The following is a 14,834-nucleotide window of genomic DNA, read 5'->3' on the forward strand; positions in this document are numbered from 1 at the left end:
CATCACCTGAAAACAACTCTACACTCCACAAGAAGTGTAGCAAGAGTAGTATGAGCACAACACAAGGCTCGCAAGTATCATAGGCCGACAATGGTTAGTTCACACATATAGATAAGAAGCAACTAACAAGTAAGCAGATAAGTTATCAAACACCGTCACAACTCTAGCAAATATGGAAGTCTTGCAGTAACAATAGTCACAAGGGATTTCAATGTCTCAGGTTATTAGCCTGGGTGGAAATCTCTAAACCTCAAGTCCATAAAGCCTCTAAAATAAATACTTACAAACAACAACAACTCAATAATTCACCAATGAAGAATCAATCAGAGAATGTGCCATGCAATGACATGAATAACAATTCAAATGGAATGCAGTGCAATGCCGTGCTATGAAATACAGTAGTCACCTCTCACGCTCCACTCTCATACACACATGCTATGGCAATGCCTCATAGTCATGACCCATGGGGGACCCGCGAAGTCCATGTACCACTCGTGCTCTCCGGCAGAAACCTCGGAAGCTATCAATTATTCTCAATCTCCAGCAAAAACCTAGGAGTCTCTCAATCACTCACCTCACCATCAAGACAACATAAGAGTAATATGAAAGCATGTCATGCATGATATCAGTCTCAACAATATCACCAATATGCAATCAACAAGTACAAGTCATATTATTGTCCACGATTCAATCATCAATATTACCCTTCCTTTTCATGAGATGAGTTAACTAGTACGTGACAGAGATACAACTAGGTGATAATCACATCAAATAACAGATGGAATATGGGATGCATGCCTCGCATGAAATCAACCTCAATAATCACTGCAATCATAGGTTACACAGATTCATACTATGGAATGCAATTCAATATTCAATTTCTCAGTAATAACCTTCCTCTTCATATGAGAGAGAGAGAGAGAGAGAGAGAGAGAGAGAGAGAGAGAGAGAGAGAGAGAGAGAGAGAGAGAGAATTATATCAAGTGCATGAAATAACAACCATGGCGACAAGCCCACATAACAGTATCACAATAATGGCGACAAGCCCACATAACAGTATCACAATAATAGCGACAAACCCACATAACAGTATCACAATAATGGCGACAAGCCCACATAACAGCTCACAATACCAACCTAGATGGAATTTACCTCCACACCATGCCTCAAGGCCTATCATGCTTTCTCCATCAATCACTACTCAACCAATATGTATAAGGTAAAAATTGACCCATGTAGTAAATTACATTATTCACCAACTTATACCTTATATAAGTGCACATAAAATTCCTATGAATAAACTATTCACACACATTAGATAGATAAATTCTAAAATTTACCCGTCAATTAAATAATCGTACCACCTATCCCCGCAAGTCAAGAATATCATTTCCAAGCTACGGAAAGGATAATTTGGGGAAAAGACTCCAAAATGCCAAAACTACCAAACAGGTCATTACAGTGATGCTTAAGACTCGATTATTTTTAAATTTTTTTTCTATTAAATTTACTAAAAGGTGGTGGAATGTCGAAGAAAACAATAGTAATAAAGGTGGAATCCGAAGTAAATTTTTTGGCAAGTCTCTGAGTAGTAGGTTAAGTAACAGCAAAGCAAAGGACTATAACATCTAATAACACTAGTTATGTGAGGCCTCAGAACAAAGTGAATCTGAATTTATACTTTGAGTGACAAATGGGTGGAAAGTAGCGGTAAGGGGGCAACGTTTGAAGAAAACAATTCGCTAATAGGGGGTGGCCTGCCCACAAGCACAACCATCTCCTCACTGCCCCCCCCCCCTCCCCCCCTTCGTCTACTAGCAAAAAATGGCCAAACGAAGAAAAGGCATCTCTCATATTTTCCTTGCTACTGCTACTAATATCAATAATTTTTTACTATATTTTGAGTATATAATAATTTTTACACTCCTATTTCTATGGATTTTGCGTATATAATAATTTTACCACTCCTATTTCTGTGGATATGAATTTCGATATTTCTATATTCCATTTTCTCGCTTTATTTGGAAAATAGTCTTTTATACCATAAGACATGTTAGGACATTACGAGGAGAAAATCTAGTAATATTACAATACGCCATGAAATATTTTGAGCTAATATGGTTCTACTTTTCAACTCATTATTTTGAATGTAAAGTTCTGACACCGTGATGCTCAAGACTTGATTAGTTTTAAATTTGTTTTCCAATTAAATTCACTAAAGGGTGGTGGAATGTCGAAGAAAACAATAGCAATAAAGGTGGCATCTGAAGTAAATTTTTTGGCATGTCTCTTAGCAGTAGTTTAAGTAAGTGCAAAGCAATGGACAATAGCATCTAATAGTACTAGTTATGTGAGGCCTCACAACAAAGTGAATCTGATTTTATATTTTGAGTAGCAAATGGGTGGAAAGTAAGGTTAAGGGGACAACATTTGAAGAAAACAATTCGCTAATAGTGGGTGGCCCGCCCACAAGCACAGCCACCTCCTCACTGGCCCCCGCTCCTCCTCTTCTACTGGCAAAAAATAGCCAACTGAAGAAAAGGCGTCTCTCCTATTTCCTTTCTACTGCTACTAATACCAATAATTGTTTCCAGAATAAGGTTTCACTATATTTTGAGTGTATTATAATTTTTCCACTCCTATTTCTGTGGATTTTGTATATAACAATTTTACCACTCCTATTTCAGTGGATATGGATTTCAGTATTTATATATTCCATTTTCTCGCTTTATTGGAAAATAATATTTTATACAATAAGACATGTTACGACGTTATGAGGAGAAAATCTAGTAATAGTACACTATGCCGTGGAATATTTTGAGCTAATATGATTCTACTATTCATCTCATTATTTTGACCGTAAAGTTCTGACACCGTGATGCTTAAGACTCGATTAGTTTATAATTTCTTTTTCTATTAAATTTACTAAAAGGTGGTGGAATGTCGAAGAAAACAATAGTAATAAAGGTGGAATCCGAAGAATTTTTTTTTTGGCGTGTCTCTTAGTAGGTTGTTAATTAACTTTAAAGCAAATGGACTATAACATCTAATACTACAAGTTATGTGAGGCCTCACAACAAAGTGAATATGAATTTATACTTTGAGTGGCAAATGGGTGGAAAGTAGGGGTAAGGGGGCAACATTTGAAGAAAATTATTTGCTAATAGGGGGTGGCCCGCCCACAAGCACAGCCACCTCCTTACTTGTCCCCATTGCTCTTCTTCTACTAGCAAAAAATAGCCAAACGAAGAAAAGGCATCTCTCCTATTTCCTTGCTACCGCTACTAATGCCAATAATTTTCGCCAGAAAAAGTTTTTACTTTATTTTGTGTGTATAATAATTTTGCCACTCTTATTTCTCTGGATTTTGTGTATATAATAATTTTACGACTCCTATTTCTATGGTATGAATTTCGGTATTTCTATATTCCATTTTCTCACTTTATTTTGAAAATAATATTTTATACCATAAGACATGTTAGGACGTTACAAGGAGAAAATAAAGTAATATTACTCTATGCCGTGGAATAGTTTGAGCTAATATGGTTCTACTTTTCAACTCATTATTTTGAATGTAAAGTTCTGACACCGTGACGCTCAAGACTCGACTAGTTTTAAATTTCTTTTACATCTAAATTCACTAAAAGGTGGTGGAATGTGGAAGAAAACAATAGTAATAAAAGTGGAATACGAAGTAAATTTTTTGGCATGTCTCTTAGTAGTAGGTTACGTAACTGCAAAGCAGTGAACTATAACATCTAATACCACAATTTATGTGAGGCCTCACAACAAAGTGAATCTGAATTTATACTTTGAGTGGCAATTGGGTGGAAAGTAGGGGTAAGGGGGGAACATTTGAAGAAAACAATTCTCTAATAGGGGGTGGCCCGCCCACTAGCACAGCTACCTCCTCACTGCCCCAGTCCTCCTCTTCTACCAGCAAAGTATAACCAAACGAAGAAAAGGCTTCTCTCCTCTTTTCTTTCTACGGCAACAAATACCAATAATTTTTGCCAGAATAAGTTTTTACTATATTTTGTGTATATAATAATTTAGCCACTCTAATTTCTATAGATTTTATATATAATAATTTTTCCACTCCTATTTCTGTGGATATGAATTTCGGTATTGCTATATTCCATTTTGTCGCCTTATTTGGAAAATAATATTTTATAGCATAAAACATGTTACGCTGCTAAGAGGAGAAAATCTTGTAATATTACAATATGCCGTGGAATCTTTAGAGCTAATATGGTTCTACTTTTCAACTCATTATTTTAGATGTAAAGTTCTGACACCGTGATGCTCAAGACTTGGTTAGTTTTAAATTTCTTTTACATTTAAATTCATGAAAGGTGGTGGAATGTCGAAGAAAACAATAGTGATAAAGGTGGAATCCGAAGTAAGTTTTTTGGCATGTCTCTTAGTAGGTTGTTAATTAACTTCAAAGCAACGGACTATAACATATAATACTACTAGTTATGTGAGGCCTCACAAAAAAGTGAATCTGAACTTATACTTTGAGTGGCAAATGGGTGGAAAGAAGGGGTATGAGGGCAACATTTGAAGAAAACAATTCGCTAATAGGGGGTGGCCCGCCCACAAGCGCAGCCACCTCCTCACTGGCCCCCACTCCTCTTCTTCTACAGCAAAAAATAGTCAAACGAAGAAAAGGCGTCTCTCCTTTTTCCTTACTACTGCTACTAATACCAATAATTTTTGCCAGAAAAAGTTTTTACAATATTTTGTGTATATAATAATTTTGCCACTCTTATTTCTCTGGATTTTGTGTATATAATAATTTTATGACTCCTATTTCTTTGGATATGAATTTCGATATTTCTATATTCTATGTTCTCGCTTTATTTGGAAAATAATCTTTTATACCATAAGACATTTTAGGACGTTACGAGGAGAAAAGCTAGTAATATTACACTATGCCGTGGAATAATTTGATCTAATATGGTTCTACTTTGCAACTCATTATTTTGACTATATTGTTCTGACACCGTGATGCTTAAGACTCGATTAGTTTTAAATTTGTTTTTCAATTAAATTCACTAAAAGGTGGTGGAATGTTGAAGAAAGCAATAGTAGTAAAGGTCGAATTTGAAGTGATTTTTTGGACTATAACATCTAATAACACTAGTTATGTGAGGTCTCACAACAAAGTGAATTTGAATTTATACTTTGAGTTATAAATGGGTGGAAAATAGGGGTAAGGGAGAAACATTTGAAGAAAACAATTCGCTAATAGGGGGTGGCCCGCCCACAAGCATAACCACCTCCTCACTGCCCCCCCAACCTCCTCTTGTACTAGAAAATATCAGCCAAACGAAGAAAAGCCGTCTCTCCCATTTCTTTCTACTGCTACTAATACCAATAATTTTTACCAAAATAAGTTTTTACTATATTTTGTGTATATAATATTTTTGCCACTCCTATATCTGTGGATTTTGTGTATACATTAATTTTACCACTCCTATTTCTGTGGATATGAATTTCAGTATTTATATATTCCATTTTTTCGCTTTATTGGAAAACAATCTTTTATACCATAAGACATGTTACGTCGTTACAAGGAGAAAATCTAGTAATAGTACACTATGCCGTGGAATAATTTGAGCTAATATGGTTCTACTTTTCAACTCATTATTTTGACTGTAATGTTCTAACACCGCGATGCTTAAGACTCGATTAGTTTTAAATTTGTATAAACCCTAAGTCTTTGATTACGAAATTCAACGCTAAAAGAGGAAGATAAATGATTAATAAGCTTAGATTCATCAAATTTTAATATAAACATCATCAATTTATCATTTCCAAGCTTAGAGAAAGTGTTCATCAAAACCCTCTTCCAGATTTTCATTACTAAGGGTTATTAGAGGGAAGGAGGAAATCTAATATGGTTCTGATTAAGGAAGAGAGAAGTAATAAGCAAAATTTACCTCCAAGATTCTCCTTCAAATATCCTTAAGAATAGTTTCCTCAAGCTCAAATATCGAGATGGGAAATAATGAGGGTCTAAGCGGCCACAACGGTATGGCCAATACTACACGTGGCCGGCCGCCGGCCTACACACCGCAACAAGCCGTATTGCACGGTGCTACGCGGACACCGAGAATTCCCCCTATTTTTTCTAAGTCTTCAATCTAGATCCCGGGCCATTCTTGAGGCCATCTGTTCACAACCCATACACACAGACCCATATAAAAATATGCTATGAACACTCTTGTGGCCTCGGAGTTTCCAACGGAGGCCTCGTTGACCGAGTCAACCCCCGATGCCTTAATTCTAATTTCCTAACCCAAGTCCCGAAATGCATCCGAGTGCATTGAGAACCTAACCAATTATGCCCACAAGTCCTAAACGACTATCTGGATCTCTCGAAATTGACAGAATTCTGAAAAAGGTCCGTTTACCCAAAAGTCAACTTTGGGTTAACCATTTTCGCTTTAAGGCTATATTTCACAAAAGTTGCCCAAATCCGGTCCAACCACCTTGGGAAGCATGCTAACGGTCCCCTCAGGTCTAAAGTGAGCTAATCAATGCTCGGGAACGAGCGAAAAACGTCGGAAAGACTATAACGACCAAACGGGTCGTTACATCAGATACCAATTGAATTGTCGCTCGTCCTCGAGTGAAGAAAAGAAGAAAAGCGGGGAAGTACCTTAATCAGAGAACAACTGGGGGTATCGGCTACGCATGTCGGCCTCGGTCTCCCAGGTTGCCTCCTCAACAGGACGGTGCTTCCATTTCACCTTCACAGAAGCAATCTCTTTTGACCTCAACTTTCGAACTTGCCTATCCAAGATCACAATAGGCTCCTCCTCATGAGTCAAATTCTCATCAAGAAATATAGAATCCCAACGGAAAATGTAGGTACCATCGGCATGGTTCTTATTCAGCATTGAGATATGAAAAATAGGGTGAACTCCCGCCAAGCCTGGTGGTAATGCCAACTTATAAGCTACATCACCGATACAATCCACAATCTCAAACGGACCAATATACCTGGGATTCAATTTGCCCCTCTTACCAAACCTCATAACACCCTTCATGGGCGAAACCTTCAATAGAACCTGGTCACCAATAGCAAACTTCAAATCCCGGACCTTCCAGTCCATATACATCTTTTGCCGACTCTGGGCTGCCAAAAGCTTTGCCTGAATAACTCTCACTCTATCAAGAGACTCTCTCAATAGATCCGTGCTCCAAGGTCGAGCCTCGAACCCATCAAACCAACCAATCATAGATCTACATCTCCTACCATATAAGGCCTCAAAAAGCGCCATGCCAATACTCGAATGATAACTGTTATTATACACAAACTCTACCAAGGGCAAGTGTGCTGATCCTAATGACCACCAAAATCAATAGCACACGCTCTCAACATGTCCTCGAGCACCTGAATGGTCAGCTCTGACGGGCCATCGGACTGGGGATGAAAAGTTGTACTAAGGTCCAATCGGGTACCTAACTCCTCATGAAATGCCCTCCAGAATCGAAAAGTGAAGATAGTACCCCGATCGGCTACAACAGAAATAGGAATCCTGTGTAATCTCACAATATCCCAAATATACATCTTAGCTAACTTCTCCGCGATATAGGAAACCTGAACTGGAACAAAGTGAGCGGACTTAGTCAACCGATCCACAATCACCCAGATAGAATCGAACTTGCCAAGGGTCTTCGAAAGACCCATGATGAAATCCATGGTAATCCTCTCTCACTTCTACTCGGGAATGGGCATCCTCTGAAGCACCCCATCGGGTCGCTGGTGCTTATACTTTACCTGCTGACAATTTCCACACTTAGCCACAAAATCAACTATATCTCTCTTCATACGACGCCAGCAATAGTGCTATCTCAAATCACGGTACATCTTAGTCGCCCCCGGATGAATGGAATAGCGTGAGCTATGGGCCTTAGATAAAATTAACTGAATCAGATCATCGACACGAGGAACGCACATGCGTCCTCTAATCCGCAGAATGCCCTCAGAATCAATCACGTCCTCCTTGGCCTCACCTCTCAAGACCCTATCTTAGATCTTGCTCAACTGAGTATACTCAAACTGATGAGCCCTGATCCGATTCAATAAGGATGACCTCGCCTCTATACAAGCCAAAATCCTGCCCGGGGCTGAAATATCAAGACGGAAGAAACTATTGGCCAGAGTCCGAACCTCCATGGCCAACGGACTCTCGGAGACAATCAACCGAGCTAAACTCCCTATACTCACTGCCTTGCAACTCAAGGCATCAGCCACCACATTGCCCTTATCGGGATGATACAAAATACAGATGTCATAGTCCTTCAGGAGCTCCATCCATCGGCGCTGCCTGGAATTAAGATCTCTTTGAGTAAACACATGTTGAAGACTATGGTGATCAGTGAAAACCTCACAATGAACACCGTACAAATAGTGCCTCCAAAGCTTCAAGGCAAAGACTACGGCCAACAACTCCAAATCATGGGTAGGATAATTCTTCTCATGAACCTTTAACTGACGCGAGACATAAACTATCACTCTACCTTCCTGTATCAACACCGCTCCCAAACCCATACAAGAAGCATCACAATAGACAGCGAAATCCTTACCTTCCACTGGTAGGGCTAGGATCGGGGCTGTAGTCAAAAAAAGCTTGAGCTTTTGAAAGCTCTCCTCACAATCATCCGTCCAGTGGAAGAGAACATCCTTCTGAGTCAATATGGTTAAGGATGAAGCAATGGCAGCAAAACCTTTCACAAAGCGACGGTAATAACTGGCCAAACCCCACAAAACTTTGAATCTCAGTAACAGTAGTGGGCGTCGCCCAACCCCTCACAGCCTCAATCTTCTGGGATCAACCATAATCCCCTCTTTGGACACCACGTGGCCCAAGAATGCTACAGACTCCAACCAGAACACACACTTAGAAAATTTAGCAAACAAGCTATGTTTCTTCAATAACCCAAGAACGTACGAAGATGGTTCTCATGCTCCTCTCTACTCTTGGAATACACCAAGATGTCATCAATAAATACAATCACAAAGAAGTCAAGGAATGGCCTAAAGATGCCATTCATCAAAGTCATAAATGCAATCGGGGCATTGGTAAGCCCGAAAGACATCACTAGAAACTCATAGTGGTCATATCTCGTCCGAAAGGCTATCTTTGGAATATCCTCCGCCCTGATCTTCAACTGGTGATAGCCGAAACGCAAATCAATCTTCGAAAATACCAAAGCGCCCTGAAGCTGGTCAAACAAATCATCTATACGAGGCATAGGACAATTGTTCTAGATAGTGACCTCGTTAACCTGGCGGTAATCAAGCACGCCCCACCTCCTCATTGGGCCCCCCTCCACTTCTTCTACTAGCAAAAAATTGCCAAACGAAGAAAAGGCGTCTTTCCTATTTTCCTTGCTACTGCTACTAATACCAATAATTTTTGCAAGAATAAGTTTTTACTATATTTTGAGTATATAATAATTTTTCCACTCCTATTTCTATGGATTTTGTGTATATAATAATTTTACCACTCCTATTTTTGTGGATATGAATTTCGATATTTCTATATTCCATTTTCTCGCTTTATTTGGAAAATAGTCTTTTATACCATGAGACATGTTAGGACATTACGAGGAGAAAATCTAGTAATATTACAATAATGCCGTGGAATATTTTGAGCTAATATGGTTCTACTTTTCAACTCATTATTTTGAATGTAAAGTTCTGACACCGTGATGCTCAAGACTCGATTAGTTTTAAATTTCTTTTACATTTAAGTTCACGAAAAGGTGGTGGAATGTCGAAGAAAACAATAGTAATAAAGGGGGAATCCGAAGTAAATGTTTTGGCATGTCTCTTAGTAGGTTGTTAATTAACTTCAAAGCAACGGACTATAACATCTAATACTACTGGTTATGTGAGGCCTCACAACAAAGTGAATCTAAATTTATACTTTGTGTGGCAAATGGGTGGAAAGTAGGGGTAAAGGGGCAACATTTGAAGGAAACTATTCGCTAATAGGGGGTGGACCACCAATAAGCACAACCACCTCCTCACTGGCCCCCACTCCTTCTTTTTCTATAGCAAAAAATAGCCAAACGAAGAAAAGGCGTCTCTCCTATTTCCTTGCTACTGCTACTAATACCAATAATTTTTGCCAGAAAAAGTTTTTACAATATTTTGTGTATATAATAATTTTGCCACTCTTATTTCTCTGGATTTTGTGTATATAATAATTTTACGATTCCTATTTCTGTGGATATGAATTTCAGAATTTCTATATTTCATTTTCTCGCTTTATTTGGAAAATAATCTTTTATACCATAAGGCATTTTAGGACGTTACGAGGAGAAAATCAAGTAATATTACACTATGCCGTGGAATATTTTGAACTAATATGGTTCTACTTTTCTACTCATTATTTTGAATGTAAAGTTCTGACACCGTGATGCTCAAGACTTGACTAGTTTTAAATTTCTTTTACATTTAAATTCACTAAAAGGTGGTGGATTGTCGAAGAAAACAATAGTAATAAAGGTGGAATCCGAAGTAAATTTTTTGGCATGTCTCTTTGTCATACCCCACCCTTGGTAAGGCGTGACTGTCACCGGGCACCCTACGGGAACCGAGCGAACCAACTTATAACTTGCATCTTTCTTGTCTCAAATGGCATAAATACGGCTAAGAGCTAAATATGAACATAATATCATGCATAAATATATGTGCAATGGGTTACGATGCCAACATAACTATTGACACAACATAACTAAGCTATACGCAGGAACTGTCTGCAAAGCCTTTATGAACATGACTTAAGTATACAAGTCAGGGTGGCCCCCGACATACCCTTAACACAAGTTATGTATATATATATATATATATATATATATATATATATATATATATAGAGCCGACTCGATAATGTTCCCAGAAGAAGTGGAGCCCACCAATCAAAACTAGTACCGAAAGTACTGCCGCGAAAGATCCTCGTCTGCCGTCTATTTACACTGCGGGCACGAACGCAGCCGTCCAAGAAAGGACGTCGGTACGAATAATGTACCGAGTATGTATGCGTAAATGTAACATAATAAATATATGTAAATTGCAGGAAGGAAAGATAAGCATCAACTTGGCATTTCTGACTTTTTAATGAGAATCTAGTACATATGTCTCTTTATGCTCTCATATCATTCACTATATCTGTGTATTATACTGTGATCCTAGCTAGCATGTCTCTCTGGTGTAATCTCTATCTGCCCAACTGACCAGTGGTAACTACCCGACCGACCATAGCCCGGTGGTAATCGCCCATCCAATTATCGCCCGATAGGAGAGCGCAACTGCCCGACTGATCAGTGGTAACTGCCCAACCGGCCGTAGCACGGTGGTAATAACTGCCCAACCGGCCGTAGCATGGTGGTAATTCATAACTGCCCAACTGGTCGTAGACCAGTGGTAAATACATATCTGGCCAACCAGCCATTGCCCGGTGGTAACATCTTCCCGACTAGTCATAGACCAGTGGTAACTATAATCGACATCATAATCAAACTTCTACAAGTAATCTATATGCACTTCTCATGGTCATCACTTAACCCGCAGTGTCTGCATAATCATATAAGACTTATAAGCACATCTCTGGCTATTAGGAATTCTTAGGAATCCTCCGCTAGCACATTATTCATGTCCCACTAGACATTACCTAAGTACACATTTCTCATCTCATTGGATTATTCTTATGGAACCGCCATCATGATCACATCTCACCTTGAAGGAGCAAATCATAAGGCGAGATCGACAACAATGAATAATCTCGAATTTCGTGAATAGCTCAACAATATTATACAAGTCATAAGGCTCATAGATTCTAACATTTGTGGAAGCAATGACATTATGGATATGGCGCAAAGGTTTATAACAAAAGAATTATGCCTTTAGAAAGAAAGGGTTTAGCCTTAACATACCTTTCGGTCTTCTTAGTTACTCAATGGTTATCCTTCCAAGCTCGTAACTCTACATGTAAAACCATTCATACTATTATTAGGCTCACCATCATACACTTGTCTTAAGCATTTAAATAAAATCCCTTTAGAATCTACCGAAATTCGGGCAGCATCTCCCCTGTTTATATGCCTAGCCCGAAATTATAATCCAGCAAACAACAACAATAAAAATAATACCAACATCAACATCAACATTATCAATACCGATATATTCCATAAAACATCCCACACGATATTTCTCCAATTTTCAAACCAACAAATTCATTATACGATCATTTAATAACTTTTCCTCCACAAATAAACCTAAACCAATATAAATAAGGGAAAATTCATACCTTTCACCCACTAGAGCCGCAATATCTCCAATTATCACCCTTAATCCAAGCCAAGATTCCTCGCAATACGATATTATAATCACAACTATAGCTATCCGGACCTAATTCCGGAGATTTCACTTAATTCGCGTTAAAATTTAGTGGGCGGAAGTTAGGAGAATTTTCTAGAAAATTTGAGAAATATTTGGAGTGTGTTGGACTGAAAATGAGGGGTTTTAGCCCTTATATAGTGGGTTAAAGTTGGTTGGCACTGTAGCACTGTAGCATGTAGCACTGTAGCACTGTAGCAGCGCGCCCTGCTCTGCCCACCTAACTTGTAACGTCCATAATTCTTTACTCCGACATAGTATCGACGAGCGGTTTGTTGCATTGGAAACTAGACTTCATGAACTTCAATTTAGGCTTTTTCTTTGCTTCAAAACTCCTCATATACTAAAATATATTCTTTCTCAAAATTCGACCAAAATTGCCCCTCATATTTCCATACAATCCAACAAACTTAATTTCCTTGATCCACTTGCCCTCCAATCCTTCCGTAGCTTATTATATGAACTTAGACCCTCGTAACCATAAGGTTGGTGCATATAATATCATATATCCTTGAAGGTAACTCCAGTAACCGTACTTAAAACAACCATCAATACTTATAAATTTCAACATACGAAACTACGGGGTGTAACACTCTTAGTAGTAGGTTAAGTAACTGCAAAGCAAAGGGCTGTAACATCTAATAACACCAGTTATGTGAGGCCTCACAACAGAGTGAATTTGAATTTATACTGTGAGTGACAAATGGGTGGAAAGTAGCGGTAAGGGGGCGACGTTTGAAGAAAACAATTCGCTAATAGGCGGTGGCCCGCCCACAAGCACAACCATCTCCTCACTGCCCCCCCACCCCTCCCCCCTCCTCTTCTTCTACTAGCAAAAAATTGCCAAACGAAGAAAAGGCATCTTTCCTATTTCCTTGCTACTGCTGCTAATACCAATAATTTTTGCCAAAATAAGTTTTTACTATATTTTGTATATATAATAAATTTACCACTCCTATATCTGTGGATTTTGTGTATAGAATAATTTTACCACTCCTATTTCTCTGGATATGAATTTCGATATTTATATATTCCATTTTTTCGCTTTATTGGAAAATAATATTTTATACCATAAGACATGTTATGTCGTTATGAGGAGAAAATCTAGTAATATTACACTATGCGGTGGAATAATTTGAGCTAATATGGCTCTACTTTTCAACTCATTATTTTGACTGTAATGTTCTGACACCGTGATGCTTAAGACTCGATTAGTTTTAAATTTGTTTTTCAATTAAATTCACTAAAAGGTGGTGGAATGTCGAAGAAAACAATGGTAATAAAGGTCGAATCTGAAGTAAATTTTTTGGCATGTCTCTTCGTAGTAGGTTAAGTAACTACAAAGCAAGGACTATAACATCTAATACTACCAGTTATGTGAGACCTCACAATAAAGTGAATCTGAATTTATACTTTAGTGACAATTGGGTGGAAAGTAGGGGTAATTGGGCAACATTTGAAGAAAACTATTCGCTAATAGGGGATGGCCTGCCCACAAGCGCAACCACCTCCTCACTTGCCCCCACTCCTCCTCTTCTACTGGCAAAAAATAGCCAGAAAAGACGTCTCTCCTATTCATTTCTACTGCTACAAATACCAATAATATTTGCCAAAATAAGTTTTTACTATATTTTGTGTATATAATAATTTTGCCACTCCTATTTCTGTGGATCTTGTACATAATAATTTTACCACTCCTATTTCTGTGGATATGAATTTCGGTATATATATATATATTCCATTTTCTTGCTTTATTGGAAAATAATCTTTTATACCATAAGACATGTTAGGACGTTAGAGGAGAAAATCTGGTAATATTACACTCTGCCGTGGAATAATTGGAGCTAATATGGTTCTACTTTTCAACACATTATTTTGACTGTAGCATTTTGACACCGTGATGCTTAAGAGTCGATTATTTTTTTATTTCTTTTTTCGATTAAATTTACGAAAAGGTGGTGGAATGTCGAAGAAAACAAAAGTAATAAAGGTGGAATCCGAAGTAAATTTTTTTGCAAGTCTCTAAGTAGTAGGTTAAGTAATAGCAAAGCAAAGGACTATAACATCTAATAACACTAGTTATGTGAGGCCTCAAAACAAAGTGAATTTGAATTTATACTTTGAGTGACAAATGGGTGGAAAGTAGCGGTAAGGGGGCAACGTTTGAAGAAAACAATTCGCTAATAGGCGGTGGCCCGCCCACAAGCACAACCATTCCCCCCCCCCCCCCCCTCCTCTTCTTCTACTAGTAAAAAATTGCCAAACGAAGAAAAGGCATCTTTCCTATTTCCTTGCTACTGCTGCTAATACCAATAATTTTTGCCAAAATAAGTTTTTACTATATTTTGTATATATAATAATTTTACCACTCTTATATCTATGGATTTTTTGTATAGAATAATTTTACCAC

Source organism: Lycium ferocissimum, unplaced genomic scaffold, assembly GCF_029784015.1.
Source record: "Lycium ferocissimum isolate CSIRO_LF1 unplaced genomic scaffold, AGI_CSIRO_Lferr_CH_V1 ctg1940, whole genome shotgun sequence".
Taxonomy (NCBI): Eukaryota; Viridiplantae; Streptophyta; class Magnoliopsida; order Solanales; family Solanaceae; genus Lycium; species Lycium ferocissimum.